This window comes from Lissotriton helveticus, chromosome 6 (assembly GCF_964261635.1).
Source record: "Lissotriton helveticus chromosome 6, aLisHel1.1, whole genome shotgun sequence".
Lineage (NCBI taxonomy): Eukaryota > Metazoa > Chordata > Amphibia > Caudata > Salamandridae > Lissotriton > Lissotriton helveticus.
Genome location: NC_136067.1, coordinates 1399803459 through 1399820681, shown reverse-complemented (window position 1 = coordinate 1399820681; position 17223 = coordinate 1399803459). Strand labels below are relative to the sequence as shown.

Sequence of the window (17223 nt, the reverse complement as noted above, 5' to 3'; positions counted from 1 at the left end):
ATCGCTTCACCTTACACCCTAGTTAGTGAACTCCGTGTGCCTATAAAACAGGACTGACTCATGGAAAGGTTACCAGTGTCACAATAACACCAGTCATCCAATCAAGGCTGCAACACTGCTTCCTGGTCTGTTGTTCTTTAATAATAAGATGGCTGGCACACAATGGCGGGGCCTGTTATTTTGTCTCTTAATTGTGCTCACCGTCCTTTTTCCCCAGCACCCTCCCCTCTTCCAAGGGGCGGCAACCTGAGGGATAGCCCCGGGCGCCACAAGCTCTAGCTACGCCCCTGACAGGTCTTGATGGTAATAGATATGAAGCTTGTAATCTAATAATCTAGGAGAATATTAGTATGAATATTTACCCCTTTGGTCATTTCAGAACCTGATTTTCGATCAAGTAATACAGATTCTCACATTACCTTGTACATAAATCGGAATCCTGGTTATGGTAAATACATTCTTTTTAGTCCTTAAAAGCCAAATATTAATATTCTGAGTGGGTGTGTGTGGCTCTGGGTGGGTGTGTGTGTGTGTGGCTCTGGGTGTGTGTGTGTGGTAGTAATTGCTGTCTGCTGAGCTCGTCCGTAGGGTACAATAGGTTGCAAGAGATTAAGCTAATGGCAATGTAAATGACAATGCCATTTATTTATCTGTTTTCAAAACCAACACATAAATACAAAATTTGTCATTTACAATGCCAATAGCTCTAACTTTTCCAAAGGCGAAACCATTGCATTGTAAATGCTTGTTGCTAGTGGGGAATAAGAGATTGGGAAAGGAGACTCGTATAGCTGCTCATTAGGGACTTACTCACCTCTACTTGTTCGGGCTGGGTGGAAGGCTGAGGGCAGGGATAACAAAAGGTAGATTTTATTCTGATGATCTGTGTTTGTTTCCGAAGTGTAAGATGGCATTCCATATGTGTTGTGGCATGGACTCCACAGTATGGTGCTCTTTTGGAGATGCCGGGATTACTTTAAAAGTAGTAGGTTCTTCTTTGTGGAGTGGAAAAGGCCTCCCGGGAGTAGCCTTTTATCTTATTGCAGCTGCAGCGTTCTGTTATGCTTTTCAATACTGACACAAAACAATTGGATGTAACATCTGCAGAGAATACAACTGACTCAGCTAGAGATACCCTGGAGCTGAAAGTGAATAGAACAGTGGAAATAGCCTGTGGAAACGAGGGTGATGGAAGGACAGCCTCTTAAGGGAAAAACAGATTACAAGTAAATTCATAGGTCTCTGCTTGTTCCATGAACGAAGGGGCTGTCATTGAAGCACTAGGGTACATGCAGTAGCAGTCGGCAGGGGTTATCTGGCCTTTTACAAGTGGAAAGTTCAGGAGCTGCCTTGGTAAGGAACATTAACTGAAATCAACAAAACAAAGTCTTCAAAATGAGAAATGATCAATAACAAGTCAATATAGAGGAAGAATTAATAATAATGCAACTGACAAGTGTTGCTGCAGCTAAATGGGTCATAATCCCTACATGAGCACAGGGCTGTCTTAATGTATTAAGTAAACCTAGAGTAGGGTTGTTTTGTGTGCAATATTTTTGTTTACGTCACTCCATTCCAACTGCGAAACACTCAAAAATTATAAGCTGATGGGACCGGAAAACAGGGACGCCATGGGCAGCCAACCGTAAGGCCTATCAATTGAAACGGCACACCTGGGCTGGTGACGTATTGACTACTCTCACAGTAATCGCTTCTGGTAATACGTGTGATGTGTTCACATCTTGTCTTTTTGTCACCTCGCCTAAAGATAGAGAACTTCAACTTTATAGTGATTTCACCTTCATTGAGTAACAGTAACATTTTCTCTCATTTACTCGAAAGACCCTCTTTTATGATCCATATACAGTTAAGCCCAGATCAAGCAGTGCAGAAAGTTCTCTATATGCCACGAGAACATACATTTTCCACAGCAAGTGGTAGTGAAGTGGGTGCAAATGTGCAAAAAATAAGGGGTCAGATGTACAAACTTTCTTGTGGTACAAATTGTACCTCTTTGTTTATAGCAAATGAAGAATCACAAAAGTGGAAGTACCACAAGATAGACATTAAACTTTAAAAATGATAAACATTTACAATATAGAAATTGTTATTAGCGATTAGCAATGAATTGACAATGGCAAATGCCTGTGTTCAACATCAGATAGCCTCCCCTCACCCCAGGACAGTTGTATACAAAACAGTGAAATCTTTAAATATAATCAGAGTTTAGCACATGCGCACACAGTCGAGGAGTGGAACTGAGAGGGCAAAGTCACCTATAAGCATTGAGAGAAAAACATGAGTACAGCTGTAGGGATATCAGAGCAAGACAGACTAAAGAAATACTGAACAAGCCTATGGCATGAAAAGTCAGACACGTGCTCTCAATATAAATACATGTAAAACAAAAATGATTAGAATTGTTGCAGTATTTTTGTCACATCCCATTTAAGGGGCAAGGGGGCATGGGATAAGTAGGGGCTACTGGGATTATTAGCATCCGTTGTCCCCGGGTCCTCGATTCCATGGCTTTGCATACTGGCACATTACAACCCCTTTACCAGTTGACTCAGAGGTAGCCACAGTGAGCAGTCACAGGCTTCTTAGGGGGGTTGGTGTGGAAGTACAACAAACGGTGTATTAACTGATTGTCCAGCTCAGTGCTTGCCTTTGATAAAAACAAAGTACGTTTTGAGTCTCTGGCACAATGCCACTGTACCTAAGGCAAAGGTAACCCCAATGCTCACCTTCCAGCCTACCTCTTCAACATGATTGGACAAGTCCGGTGTAGATCTCAGGTGCAGGTCCAATGCTTCCAAGAAAGAGTTGTGCGATCAGTCTCTTAGCCCTTTGTTGTCTTACCAATGTGAGTTTTCGTAGCAGGCCTCAGCTAGGCTTCAGTAACCAGCTCGTGCCCTCCCTCTGCTGGGGGAAAACACACCAGATGGATCTGTGCTGGTCCTAGGCTCCCATTCCCGTCCCAGAAGCAGATGAAGTTGGGGAGTTTATGCAGTGAAGTCAGGAGGCGGTCACAGACAGAATCGCTGGCTGTCTTGTGAGTGTTTACCCTCTACTGGGACCTTAAGTGCTGGATGGTAAGTTGGCACATCAGCTGGCTAGTCTAGGGGTCAAGGTGGCAATTCAGTCTGGTTCAGTCCTTGATACTGGCTGCCAGCAGCTGTAGTGCTTTACAGATTCCGCTAAATCGTCATGGTCCAATCGGGCACACTTCGGGTCAGCGCCTCGGGCAGCAGCATTCAGGGTCAAGGTGTCGTTCTCTACTCAGGCATACAATGGGCAAGTGCTGCAGACTAACTGCTTTGAAGTCCATTCGATCACACTTTGGGAAGTGCCACAGGCTTAGTGACAGACGGTTTCAGCAGCACAGTCCGTATCGGCGAAATTTGGGCATGTACCGCAGGCTAACCGCTTCAGAGTCTGTTGGCAAGTACCAAGGACGTAGCAATATTCTGTTCAGGTGCACTTCAGGCAAGTGTCAAAGACTAGCAGGAAGCAGGTTTTGACAGCGCTAGCTGCTGTAACACCCTTGAGTGATGTGCTGTGGATCCTTCACTTTGATGACAGGACAGGATCCGATCCGGGAGCGCGCTGGCCAATCATTAGGGAATGTCTGGTGGATGAACCCTCAGCTCTGGGATCAAACATTCCTTGTCCATGGAGGCAGTCAACTCCTCCTGCCCCTGGGTTGGCTCACTCCTACTTCTTGCGGGAAGGGTAATTCCAGTTGCTTAAGAACATGGAGACAGCCCTTCCTTCATATCAGACTCCGGCGATATCCCCTCATCTCTGTGATACTGGCTGCTCGGCAGATACCAATAATGTTTGACCGCAACCATCTGGGTACTCTGTGGAGCACCCCCTCTCTAGTCAGAGAGAACTTGGAACTGAAACAAGTGGGACAACAGCAGGGGAGTCCATTCTCTGTTTGCGCTTTCTGAACCGTTCCGGGTCTGTTCTACTTTCATTTGTCGTTTTCAGGCTACTCTCTAAACTCAGCCTTTGTGTAGAGTGATGCTCCTCACAGCAGGGCCATCTCCAGGTTCACTTCAGCACTCACAACAGAGGCACAAAGAGGTGTGAGCATTCAGCAACTGGCTATTAGCAGCCACATGGACACTGATCAGGACAAGAGACAAAAGACTGGATCCTTCACACTCTCAACGAAAACCGCAGCACTGAGGAAGACGAAATAGCAGCCCTATGCAGCAAAAGGACCTAATTGAGTCAAAAGTGCTGCCTCAGATTCTCCCACTACAGTGCCTAGGTCTCATCTCTCTAGACTCAGAAATGTCAGCAATACACCGCCACTGTCTGAGAAAATAAACTCACCTCTATCTTGTTCACACGAATAGGCTAGGAGCTTCCAAAATGGAACCCACAGGCCTCCTCCTCTCAGGTTCACTGACACCTTCAATGACTTGAAAGACTATGATAGTTTACACATTATGTGTACTTACTTTGCATTAACCTATAACACTTATATGAAGGGTTAGGTGAGATTAATACAATAGTGTAAAAGGAGAAACCTTCCTTCACTCTCTCCCATTTTGAACGTGCGAGTACCTCTGCCACTTAGCGGCAAGACCAGAAACTGCTCTTATGGCTTTAATATACAGCTTTTTTGTGCCGATAACACCTTCACACACATACATCATACACTGCAGCAGGTGTGCCCTCAATTAGTCCTTTTTTGCATCCATAGGTGTGGTTTGGGGCCTGGTTCTCTATGGGTCAGCTGATTCCTAGTGAGGATAGACATGGGATTTTGTCTCCTTTTGCAAGTTGCTTGTTTTTTGCTATTTTCCATACATCATAGTCTTCCCTCAGATCAGGTAGCTTTAGCTGGTATAGTCTAGGTTCAAGCCATGCACATCGTACCATTGTCTGAAAAGAACCTCCCCATCTCAAATAAAGTAAATTAGTTATCCAGACCACAAGTGTTTTCTGTGTACAACCAGCAGTACGAGTCTTCGGAGCTGCCTGGCACGCTCGCAGAGCAAGGACCCAGGAGCTGTACATGTTAAGCATTACTGCATACACAAACTCTGTATTAAACACCTGTAGAAGTAGATTTTGGTCCTGCCACTAGATAGAAGCGATACAGAAAAGTTGAGAAGGAAAAAGAGCCAGGGCGCAAGACTACACAAATCAAATCGAGATAATAATGTTTAACTAAGGTGAAAGTGATATGCTTTGTGAATTCAATAATTTTGGCTTTTGTATTGGGAAACGACAAAGTCACCGCGAGGACAGAATAAACACGGGCACCACAAAGCGGGACATTTCAAGCATCCTGATGGTGGTAGGTCTGAAACGACTTGCATTGGAGGCAACATTCTGGCACGAAGAATAGGGAGGCAGGATCCCCAGCTAAAAGGGGACAATGCAAACTTTCCATTATTTTCGAGGTGGGTGATTGTGGTGCGTGAGTGTCCGTGGAGGCAGCACTGCTAGAGACAAATGTGGGCCAGAAGGAATCCCTCCAGTGCTGTCTCCTTCCTTTGCTCACCTGTCCAACAATGCCTAAGGCCTCTGTCCCACAACAACCCAAAACCAGTCTGCTGCAAGAGTACATGGATGGAGGCCTCGCAGGTCAGGACAGTTCTGTTTAAATGCATGGGCACACTGGGCAGTTGCCCGGTGGCCTCACTAGCACAGGAGCACCATGCAGACCAGAATTTAACACCAATTTTCTGTGAAACATTTTTATTCCTGTGAGTGGATGTGCAGACGGGGTCCAGTGCACTGCTTTGCCGGGGCCTATAATGCTTTTAAGACGACCCTGAGGTGCAAGAATCAGGCAGTATTGAGGAATGCTCCCACCTGCACTCTCAAACCAGCTGTTTGGGAAGGTAGAAGATGCAAGGATGCTGGCGCAGTTTGTGCTAAGGTGGTGCAGGGGGTTGGGGGGGACATGAGCAAGGAGGCAGGCAGTTACACCGATAGTGGGGCAGAATGTGGCACAAGCAAGGGACATGGTGAGGAGGCAGGTGGCACTAGAGGTGTACTTTTCCAACTGCAAAGCAATCTTGCTAATCCTTACTTTTATGTATCCCAAAGGCAGTTTTAGCACCCACAATGCACTTCACAAACGCTTTTGAATGTTATGCCGCTTCATGCATGTTAGACATAGCGTTAAAATTCGAATTGTACCTGTAGAGTCAGCGTCGGACATGGATGCGTTGAGAGGTCCCTTCGCTTTCCACAATATCACGGATTAGCCTGGATTCCTTCCAGCGGCAGGATGGGAATCCATGGGAACTATCTGGGAACGGAAAAACACATTGTATCAGTGACATGCACAGAACATACCATTTACATACTGTATTCGCCACAAACACACCTGGTGGGACAGCATGCTAACCTTCACCTGGGATGTCCCTCTCACGCGCACAACCCTAGTGCTGCCGCCAATCAACCTCTATCTACCACGTCTATTTACTCCAGCTGACTGGTCACCTCAAATGCACAAATAATATGAGAACAATCTGTTCTGGCGTGCTTCCCTTTTGGAGATGTTATGTTTCCCTGAGATCTAAACCGCGAAATAAAAAGGAAAAAAACAGCGGCTGCTGATCAGAGCAGATCCTAGGAAATACGAGATGAAATAGCCGCAGCTGTGAGTGGAAAGTCATGTCAGCGACAAGTGAACAGGATCTGCAATCGTTCACTCAATACTGAAAACCAATACACGGATTTATGCACAAGACTTTTATCAACGCCCCGCCGCACTATAGTAATGTTTTTGTAAGTGAAAGCAATGCATCGCCTATATTTAGGGCCAGGCTCACTCCCACTGAAAGGTGTGGTCACCACTGAAACTCCTAGTCAGATTATTGGTTATAAATTCAGGGCCTGATTCACAGAATGAACTTAAGACCAAATCCTAAACTTACTACTATTTTGGTATTCACAGAATGCACTTACTACTTTTTGGCATTCACAGAATTAACTTAAGACTCAATCCTAAACTTACTACTATTTTGGTATTCACAGAATGCACTTACTACTTTTGGTATTCACAGAAGTTAGGATTTTGTCTTAAATTTGTCTTAAGACAGACTTAAGACAGACTTAAGTTAGGAATTTGTCTTAAGTCTGTCTTAAGTCTGTCTTAGGTCTGTCTTAAGTCTGTCTTATTTCTGTCTTAAGTTTGAATTTAGACAAACTTAAGACAAAATCCTAACTTCTGTGAATGCCAAAAGTAGTAAGTGCATTCTGTGAATACCAAAATAGTCGTAAATTTATGATTGAGTCTTAAGTTCATTCTGTGAATCGGGCCCCCAGTAAGCATGTTCCCATTCCTTACACAACAGGATAAAGTAGGTTCCTGTCGTCTCAGACACTGAGTTACAACAGGGGCGTAACACAGGCCCCTGCAGCCCCCATGGCGCAAGGAAACGCGACCCCTTCACGAGCCCCCCATTCGACCCTAGGCCACTGAATATCTGTGAGACATGGGGGGTTCGGACCCCTCATCACAATCTGCAAGGTGGGGGGAACATTGTTGGTGCTTTTCTCACTGAGTCACACATTGGCTAGGCAGTCAGTCACCTTGTTATTACACTGTTCACCACCACTCAGCCCAAATGGCAGTGTCTGAGATGGCAGGGCAGGAAATTGGCATTTAAGGAAACATCAAAGGCTGAAGAGCACCAGACTATAAGGAGAAAAGTGGCTGTGTCTGGCATGCAGTCTGGACTCGCTAAGAAAAAATACATTATAGAAAAGGAACCAGAGATCTGGGAACCTTTCCCATGGCCCAGCAACATTTGCCTATTTAGAAGGGACTGTTAGCATCATTAAACCATCAAAATGTATAGGCTCTGGGCGTTTTATAGAGTTTAACACTACCCAGCAATCCTCTGATTTCTGTACAATGAGATTTTTTCTCTTCCGGGTATTGCCTTGAGGTCATTCCTAAAGTACATTTTATATCTGTCGGGTGCACGCAGGTTCTGCCCGTGTGCTATTGTGTTCTCCTCTTCTTATTGTGTTCCGCGAGGTAGTCGCGAGCATGGCACCTGTGCCAATGCTCGTGGCTTTCTCGCGATCAAATATCGTTTATGCTTAAATGTTGATGGTTGAGTGAGTTTTGTTATGAGTGTTGCAATGGATATAAGAAAACTGGACCTGGAACCGGACGGACGTCCGCTACAATTAAAGACGGATTCTTCTATATCAGTTTCCTGGCTATTCCTTTTTGAGAATCACTACAACAGTGTCTTTCCAACCATATCAGGTACTGGCAATCACATTCCTATACTGCTTCTACCTGGCCCGCTGTCATTTTCATGGATTTCAGCAATGTAAGACCTGTGCTTTTTTGTCTCAGGCCTCGTATTCTTTTGCAAGCTCTCCAGCACCTGCACTAACACTCTGCAAACCCTAACACAGGGAGTTGCTCCTATTCAATCTCCTCTCATTTATGAAACTTTGAAATCTACTCTTTCATCCACTACACCACTAGCATAAGGCACCTCTCTGTTTTCCTTCTTTTTTCACTTTGAACACTTGCACGTTGCATTCACATCCTTCTGACATCTGCTTCTGTCTGTCACTCTATTCATGCTCCATGATCAGCAAGTCTCTCTGATGTAGTCTCAGATGGAGGTGGACTTGCTTCACCTTTCAATAACTGAAATTCTTTACTGGTTTTACCTTCATTAGCATTGTTCTTTTGACCCTCGGGTATCAGCTCCTTGAAATACCCACCCACTCCTATCTACTCTCGCCCTGACTTGCCTGTTCAATCTATACTTCACTCATCTGTTGCAACACCTTTGTGTTTCGTGGACATCAATCTATTCTTCACTCATCTGTTGCATCACCTTTGTGTTTCGTGGGCATCTCTTATTTCTCTCATGCTTAGTTCATCCGCTCTGGTTTCCGGTTCCATATCATTTTACGTTTCCCTGTTCTGTAATATTTAAGTATTTACTCTTTAACCACTTTGTATCCTGTTCCTTTGTTTGCCCCATGTTCGCACCCATCCCTTTTATTAAACTGCGTTATTCCATCTCAGTAACTACGTCTAACTCGATTTGCTCTTTCCTGTTTCATTCCTGGCCTTAGACTATTAATGGGTGAACTCTGGCATATTCTTCCATCTCGTGTCTACCTCTCTCATTGTTTGTGTGTCTTTAAAACATCTACTACAAGCTTCTGTCAATTGATAAACTGCTATAACCTATCGTAAGTGATAGCTTGCTAATGTTTTCTGTGAATTATTATTTGTCATTAATTTGTTTTCTATTTATTTATTATTTTAAGAGTGTTGGCTGATAGTGATGTTTAAATATAATAACATTCAAATGTAAATTGTTCAGCTTGAGAAAGATAATATTGTCATATAATCTTGGCAACAAGATCAGCCACAGTTCTAGCATTGATGAAATCATTTGAATATAGAAAAGCTTTCATAATTCCACTATTCCACAAGTGTTGGTGGCATTAGATAGTTTGTGTAGTGTGTGAAGACCAGGGAACTCGCTGCTTGCTTTGCACAGCCCTGTTGCCATTGTTGAGTGATTATATCTGACGCAACCAAACTTGCCTGCTGTTGCACATGGGAAAACACATTACTACGGCCAATCACTTTCCCTCCTGAGACTGCCCTATAGCTTGTCCAGAACACCTAGGTGCCTTTCTTTTACTGATCACTCCCAATCTCACCTATACCATTGTACAAGCCAGCTCTTGGGCACTGATCATAGGTGGTGCTACGGTGAAACAGCTGAGAATCAGAAGCCATGACCCATGGTATGAACAGAATCCACGAGGATTAAGTCTACTCACAACGTTAGGAGATGATGACATCCCTTGCACAGTGATGATGAGAAGAGCAAAGGAAGGTGAGCATCACTGAGAATCTCAGATGATTTTTAATAAGCAAATGCAACACTGACCTAGACCACAATAAATACGAGAAACACTACCTTATGGTCAAGGATTCTATGAACATTAAAGATCTGTGGTTAGCGGATTTAAGGCATCTCAATACGATTAGGAAGGAAGATAGAGGAACTTATTTTATGGCCTACGATCAGAAGGATAACAACTTCAAAATGTCTTTTCTCTCTTTCACTGAAGTCAGTCCTTGGTGTCCAGCACCAATTTCTGTTATCACTTTATAGCTACAAACCAAAGCTATGCAGACCATGTGTTTTCTCAGAGGTGGTAGGACAAATTATGTGGTACTGATCTGTTTAATCATATTCTCATGTCTTGTTCATGTTTTGCAACACCAGTTATAGGCTGCCAAAGCTTTGCAGTTCAAAAGTCATTGATCTGTGCTAATGTAATCGTGCTTCTACTTTACTTGTAAGCCTAACACATGCATCACAGATCCTTGTTTTTCATAATTCTGGACACACGTCGAAGCTCAGCTTTTAGGAGCAAGACTCCACTACGGAGAGTTGTGTATATTGGTAATTGATATGCAATTTACATGCAAAATGATGATATGCGACAGATAATGTTAGTTTTTACGACTACACATAATGTCAGACATTGCACATGGGTCCTATTCTCCTCACTGCAATTATATAGACCACGTTCTCTTCAGAAGAAGGTAAAACATTGTGCTTTTCTTGCGCATTTTAACTTAGATTTCACTTTTCTTTAGATTCTTTCAACACCAACTATGGCTTTATTGTTTCAGGTCACTAGTCACTTATCTTTGTCAGGGTAACCATTTTTTCCTATTGCTCTGGATGTCTAAAACTTGCCTTGCAGACCCCAGTGTACCTAGTGGCCAACACATCCCATTTCATGAGGCTGATCTTCAACCAGTCCTGATTTTTCAACTAACAGCACTATGAATGCTGGCAAATTTAGTTTTACGTTTCAAGATTTTATTAAAGTTTTGATCTACAACAAGATCAACAGTACAATACCAACAGATACAACTTGATACAATAAAATTGCTTTCACACATAATAACATTTTACACATTAGACTACATAAGGAAGCTGATTAAAACAAGTTTAAAAAACTCTTTAAAATTGAAAATACGATAACACATCATTTCATTTACCGGGTTATAAAGACATTGAGTGGCTGCTCCAGCCGATTTAATATTATATGCCAAAAACAGCGGTTTAAAAAAACAACATCTGGCAGCCTTTAAAACAGGGGAAACACATAATACATGTACTGTACTACACCATTGCATACATTTCACCTCCTTTAAGCCCAACTTACTCGCTGCCACACATCCACAACACATCTGAAGAGGAGGCAATTTAGTCTCAACATAAACATGCAGCAGTGAACCCCACGATCTATGTTCCACCTTAAGTACGGCTGTGGGGTTAAAACACGTCATGTCCTTATCATTTCCTACAGTCTTTTTACCCTCTCACAGTGGCGAATATCCCCATCCATAGATCTAAAATTCATGTAGGATTTTAGGTAAACTCTAAAGCAACAGTAACTCATAACTTGCAGGTCTACCAATTTCAGGTTAAAGTGCTCACAAGCTTGAATAAAGTCCAATGTCAGAGTCTCTCTCCCTTTCTTGAACTAAAACATTCAATACTTATATATTTTCTCAGAGAATTCTCTTTTGAATGCATACGATGATAGCCCCAACGTACTAAAGATGCCAACCCCCTTACAAAGGGGCTGACCAACCCCATTTCGATATGTAGTTCCTCTGTTGGTGCCAGTGTTTAAATTACAAACAGATCACAAAATGTTCCCTACTACTTTGTTCATAAAGTGCCAGTGCTTAGAGTGTATAGATTCCACTTCGTATAATAGGGTATGGGGAATTTTCCTCTTGTAAACAGTCAACAAGTGAATAAAGTGCCTTCAGCCAGTAGTACCATAGAATGCTGAAAGTGTGTTTGCAAGCGATAAAGCCTTATTTGTCAGATGAACAATATCTTCTTTCTCATTCAGATTTTCTGACACAATTTTCCCTACGTACGGATAAGATTTAGCTCTTTCCATGGGGACAGAACCAAAGAACCATCTATATAGCTTGTCCTCCGATGGGTATCCCTTCCTCTGGGATTTACTTTACTTTTATTTACATTAACTTTCAAGTAATGACTATCCGCAAAGGCTGCTTTACTTTTCCTATAATGAACACTGGCTTCATGTCCCAGATTGTTTAGTGCGGTTGGGTGACAAATCTAAAGGTCAACTCCATGATACTTGACTACTTAACACCTATGTTTTTAGCAATGAACCAAAAGACTGTGGATTTTATGATCAGTTCTGAGCTTTCTCGACTAAAACCTGTGATGCAGAGATTTGGCACACCAATGCAGACTGAGGTGTCTGCATACTCTAAGAAGAGACGATGCACTGGTTAACCACTTTCCTCTCACATAACATGCCAACAAAGTACACATCATTTGTTTGTTTTTTTCGTTACTGACCTCTTCCTGTGGTATGCAGGCAAATACCCGCTTGGTCTGGGAGTATGGTTATTGTTAAAAACAAACCAATCAACCTAGACTATAGACGCAAAAGAAAGACTTTACGGAGCCATAAATCGGAGTCAGAGCAGAACAGCCTGCAGTAAAAATGTAGTGATAGTAACATAAAGTTGTGGTACACAAAAAATGTGTTAAATATGTACTGCATGATGTTGTGTTTGCATTCTTTGAATGTATTCATGAACATTCTGTTATTGTACTGTTTAGTTTTAGGTTGATGTCATTATTAGAATGTTAGAATGTTATGAGGTCAATGTGCTGTGCATCTTTTGTAAAGGGCAGTTTCTTTTGGATGCAGACCTAAGCTGGATGCATGCTGTTGAGCTCTTCGTTTTTATTAAAGGAATTACTTCAATTATCCATCCTGCATCTTTACTTCATTACACTGGCGACGGGATTCGAAGAGCAGAACCTACGTGAGCAACTTGGATTATTTTTATTATTCAGATTATCACATTTAATAAGGAAGTACTGGAAAATTCGGATGCCCTTCATGACACAGTTCAATAATTCCTTCACGTAATCCCTTAGGAGGAATTATTCTTTCACCTCTCAAAAGTGTCTTATGTGCGACAGATAGCTCAGATCTAACTTCCCAAAATGGTCTGTGGTCATCACTCAACAACTCCTTCTTAACAGGCCAACCATTAACAGTATAAGAAATTACTGTTTGTAAGATACTATCCATAGAATACTCATTGTCCCATTCCTCTCTACTGAAAGCCGAAAATCCTTCATCATGCACAAAAACAATTTGTAATTTGTTCCACTCATCACTTTCACATTGTTCTAACATGACTGGCATCCTAGACAAAAAATCTGCAATCACGTTACTTTTACCTGGAACATAGATAATTTTGTAAATAAAGTTTCGCATCCTCATAGAGATTCTTGCTAGTCTAGCTGACGAAGTAATAACCCCTTCTGGTGTTAAAATCTTCACCAATGGTTTATGATCACTACGTAAAGTACACATTTTTCCCCAAATGAAAGATTTCAAATGCTCTAACGCCCAAGCACAAGCTAAGGCTTCCCTTTCTATTATTGGGTATTTCTCCTCACAAGGGGACAAAGACCTTGAAGCGTAAGCAATAACCCTATCCTGACCATTTCTATCAACCTGTGATAAAACACCTCCGAGGCCCTTGTTACTTGCATCAGTAGTAATCACACTATCAAGTGATGGGTCAAAACTATGAAGTGCAGTGGCTTTGGCAATAGCTTCCTTGATGTTTTTAAAATCCAAGTTACAAGCATCTGACCACTCAAATTTAGAATTCTTTTTCAAAAGTTGACAAATATAGGTTATATTAGCAAAATTAGGTACATATTTGGAGCAAAATTCTCCCTTTGTACTCATGAAGGTTAGGAACCCACGTTCTAAACCCATTCCTACTTGGTTATTTTCTAATGAAACTGAACCGTGGTCTAGGGATATAGTGAGAACACGCATGGAACAAGTACAAAACAGAAGCAAAATTTGGAGATAGGGTCTGAGTTAGTTAAAAACCCTAATAAGGTCCAAAAAGGCGATTCCCAGTTCTCTGATCCATTTCAGGTTGTTGAAATTTTACTAAATTCTGTGAAACTTAGTAATGGGAAGGTATGGAATTTGAATAGAATAGCCAAATGTAGTCGAAATAGATCCAGTACTAAATGGAAACATGATGATTTAAATGTTGAAAATTTTTATTCGAAAGAGTGTTCAACTAACCAAAGTGTTGAAGGTTCACATGTAAACCAAAATGTTAATGAGGAGGTAGTATCTTCTAACGCAAACCAAGTTGAGAATGATGATTTACAAAACACTGTCTCAGAAGAATCTATTCCTTCTATGTCTCAAAGTGAAGAACCTGTTTCTTTTCGTCACTCTTCAAGGAAAAGGGTAGTGCCTACTTGGTTAAAAGACTACATTTTTGAAAATAGATAATTGGTTGAAGTTAGATAATGGTTAATTGAAAAATATTTTTTCCTATATAGGTTATTTGTCAAAATGAAATTGTACCATTTTAGTATTTTCATTTATTTATTTTTTTATTATTATTAAAGAAAGGGGGATGTGTTGTGTTTGCATTCTTTGAATGTATTCATGAACTTTTTTTATTGAACTGTTTAGTTTAGGTTGATGTAATTATTGGAATGTTAGAATGTTATGAGGTCGCATGTTTACTTCATTACACATGACAAATTTATTTAAAAAAATAGTTAAAGTAGAAATCAAAATGTTGTTATACGTTTTCATATATTGCAAATACTATTACAAGTATGTTAATTATTTGTTTAATAAATGTGGGTCTTTGTTATTAGAATAAGGATTAAGGATATAGTTATAATAAGGGATGTGACAGTATAGGGAAGGAGTTAAGGACAAGATTGATAGGAGTTACAGTTAGGGATGGTATTAAGGGAGGTGTAGGGCTACTTTTAAAGGTATGGTTAGAATTAGAGTAATGAATGGTCAAAAGGTTAGGGCTGAGAATAGGTTTACGGTCTTGGTAAGGGCTGGAGTCGATAAAGAGGCTATAAGCAGAGGGTTAGGGTTAAGTTTCAAGTTAACTTTAGGCATTAGGGTAGGATTATATTGTGGCCAAGGCATAATAACTGTGTTCCAAATTAAGAATTGGCTAGCTTAAATCAATGCCATATTTGAGGATAATAATGATAAGAACTATGTGCAAAAATCCAAAATGATAATCTCAAGAATACGTATGGTATAACTTGAAAAGCATGTGTTAAAGAGCGTGTGGTGAAAAAATTCATGAATCAGGAAATAAAACTGCATCTAAAAATGAGCGAATATCAATTGGATTTTATTCTGCATTAGCAAATAAACACCGAACACTGAACTTTGACCTCGTATGAAGGGGATGTGGTACTTGACAATGCTCTTCAACTGTTCTGGACCTTTTGAGCAGGTCCACATATGGTTGTAAAAGAGTGTCTACTAAAAAGACTTATACTTGCTCATCAGGGAAATGCGACAGGTCACACCAGCCTGCAGTAAAGTATGGGTAAAGGAAAGACTTAAAGAATAGAAACCATCTCATCCATGGTAGAAACTACAATAAGTTAGTGTACAATAGGTAGTTAACAGATTCATAAAAGCACCCAGTCTCTCCTGGCCAATGCACACAGGGCTCAGCCAATCTTCTCGATTTGATTTTCTCAGACTTTTAAGCCAACTCGGTATTAATGGTTATCACCCACCTTTATGCAGTAATCAGCAGGTTGGAAGAAATTAGCAACTGCCTAGTGAAAAGTGTCAGCTATGGTGACACTTGTGACAATTCACTACTATGCAAGTCCAAAAACCAACTTTATTATATACCTTATAGTTATTTTAAGAGGAAGGGGATCGTGATGACCTCAGGAGCTTCGAGAACCACTCAAGTGTAAAGTCAGGCATGTAAGATACTGTTCTTAACTCAATGGTGAGGCATATATACAAATATGAAAGACAGAGAGCTGGGCAGATAAATAAAATGCAAATGGATTCTTACTCTGCCCAACTCTAGCCACCTCTGAAGAGTCAGATTATTTAACTTTAATGCACTTATATCTTTCAGTGAAAGAGACACCCTCTGGTGTGTCCTCCGTTTGTGATTGATGCAAGAACTCTTTCACAGCTAGCTGGCGCAATGCACGATTATTTAAATATCTTAGTAACATAAAATAAAAGTTACTGCAATAAAATGCAGGGTTCACTTCGTTATTTTAGTCTGATGAAAGGAAGTGAAGCTTCATTAAGGTTATTTAATGACCTTCCCCATTGCTGAAACAATTCTCACATAGTCCACACTGCACCAGACAAGGCTCCTTGGGTAAATACTTCTAGCAAATCTTAATCATGCTATCACTGTCCCAATAAAGAAGTTCGGAGCAAAATGCCCATAAACTTAAGAGTTGTATTGCATTTGCACTTCTTCTGGAGTAGGTTAAATTGCGTGCATGCCAACAGGGTCTCCAGTGGCCACTCACAAATTGCTGTCAGAGTAAAATAAGGATTCGCACCGACTCCCAAACAGTGGCAATACAGAATCCCGTTAGAATAAATGTTTTTTTACGTTGAACTTTTCTAACGTTGTACTTATGGTAGATAGAATACATGAAGTGGGTTATTTTTTCACGAGTATGTTTGACTATATCCACGTTGTCATATATCATCCAACCGTATCTAACTATGCACCAAACAATGCACAAAGGGGTACTCTTTATAAAAAAAATCTATTGTATTGTTATCCCATCGTAATACTATGATGTATACAATCTAGAGCAGACAGCGCAGTGTAATTAATAGCTCAGTGAATAGAAACATCTACGTGAATACACAAAAAATAATCTCGGTGTTGTTGCAATCTTGAATCCACAAAGATCAATACAAATTCTTCGAATCTCACCCCCCAAAAAGTGTTGGTGTTCCTACCCTGTGGAGTGGAGCTGCGAGTCTCATCAGGATCAAGCCATTTGCCTAGACACCATATTTGAAGAAGGAAGCATCCTGTACACCGAGCTTGCTTCCGTCGAAGGGTGATATCCAAAATGTAGAATCTCATCCGTACTGTACAGCACTGTCAGAGCTGGCTCTAGCAATGGTGGCGCCCAGTGCAGCAATCTTTGTTGCCAACCTGCCAAAAATCTCCTCCTCCACTAATTACCTCCCTACCACACTCCATCAGTGCCCCTCATCTCTCCACAGCCCCTCTCGTGCACGCATTGCATTTTTTTTAGCACTGCTCATACCAATGTAGGG

At 41.3% G+C, this 17223-nt stretch overlaps 1 protein-coding gene across 3 annotated transcripts in view; it reads right to left on the bottom strand.

Annotated features, from left to right (window-relative positions):
* The window catches only part of TIAM2 (TIAM Rac1 associated GEF 2), a 340543-nt gene that overhangs the window by 295254 nt on the left and 28066 nt on the right, over window positions 1-17223 (bottom strand). For all 3 annotated transcript variants that reach the window (XM_078649180.1, XM_078649181.1, XM_078649182.1), the window contains exon 2: window positions 6175-6286. The gene's annotated coding sequence lies outside the window, so the exon portion shown is untranslated. The remainder of the gene's footprint in view (window positions 1-6174; window positions 6287-17223) is intronic.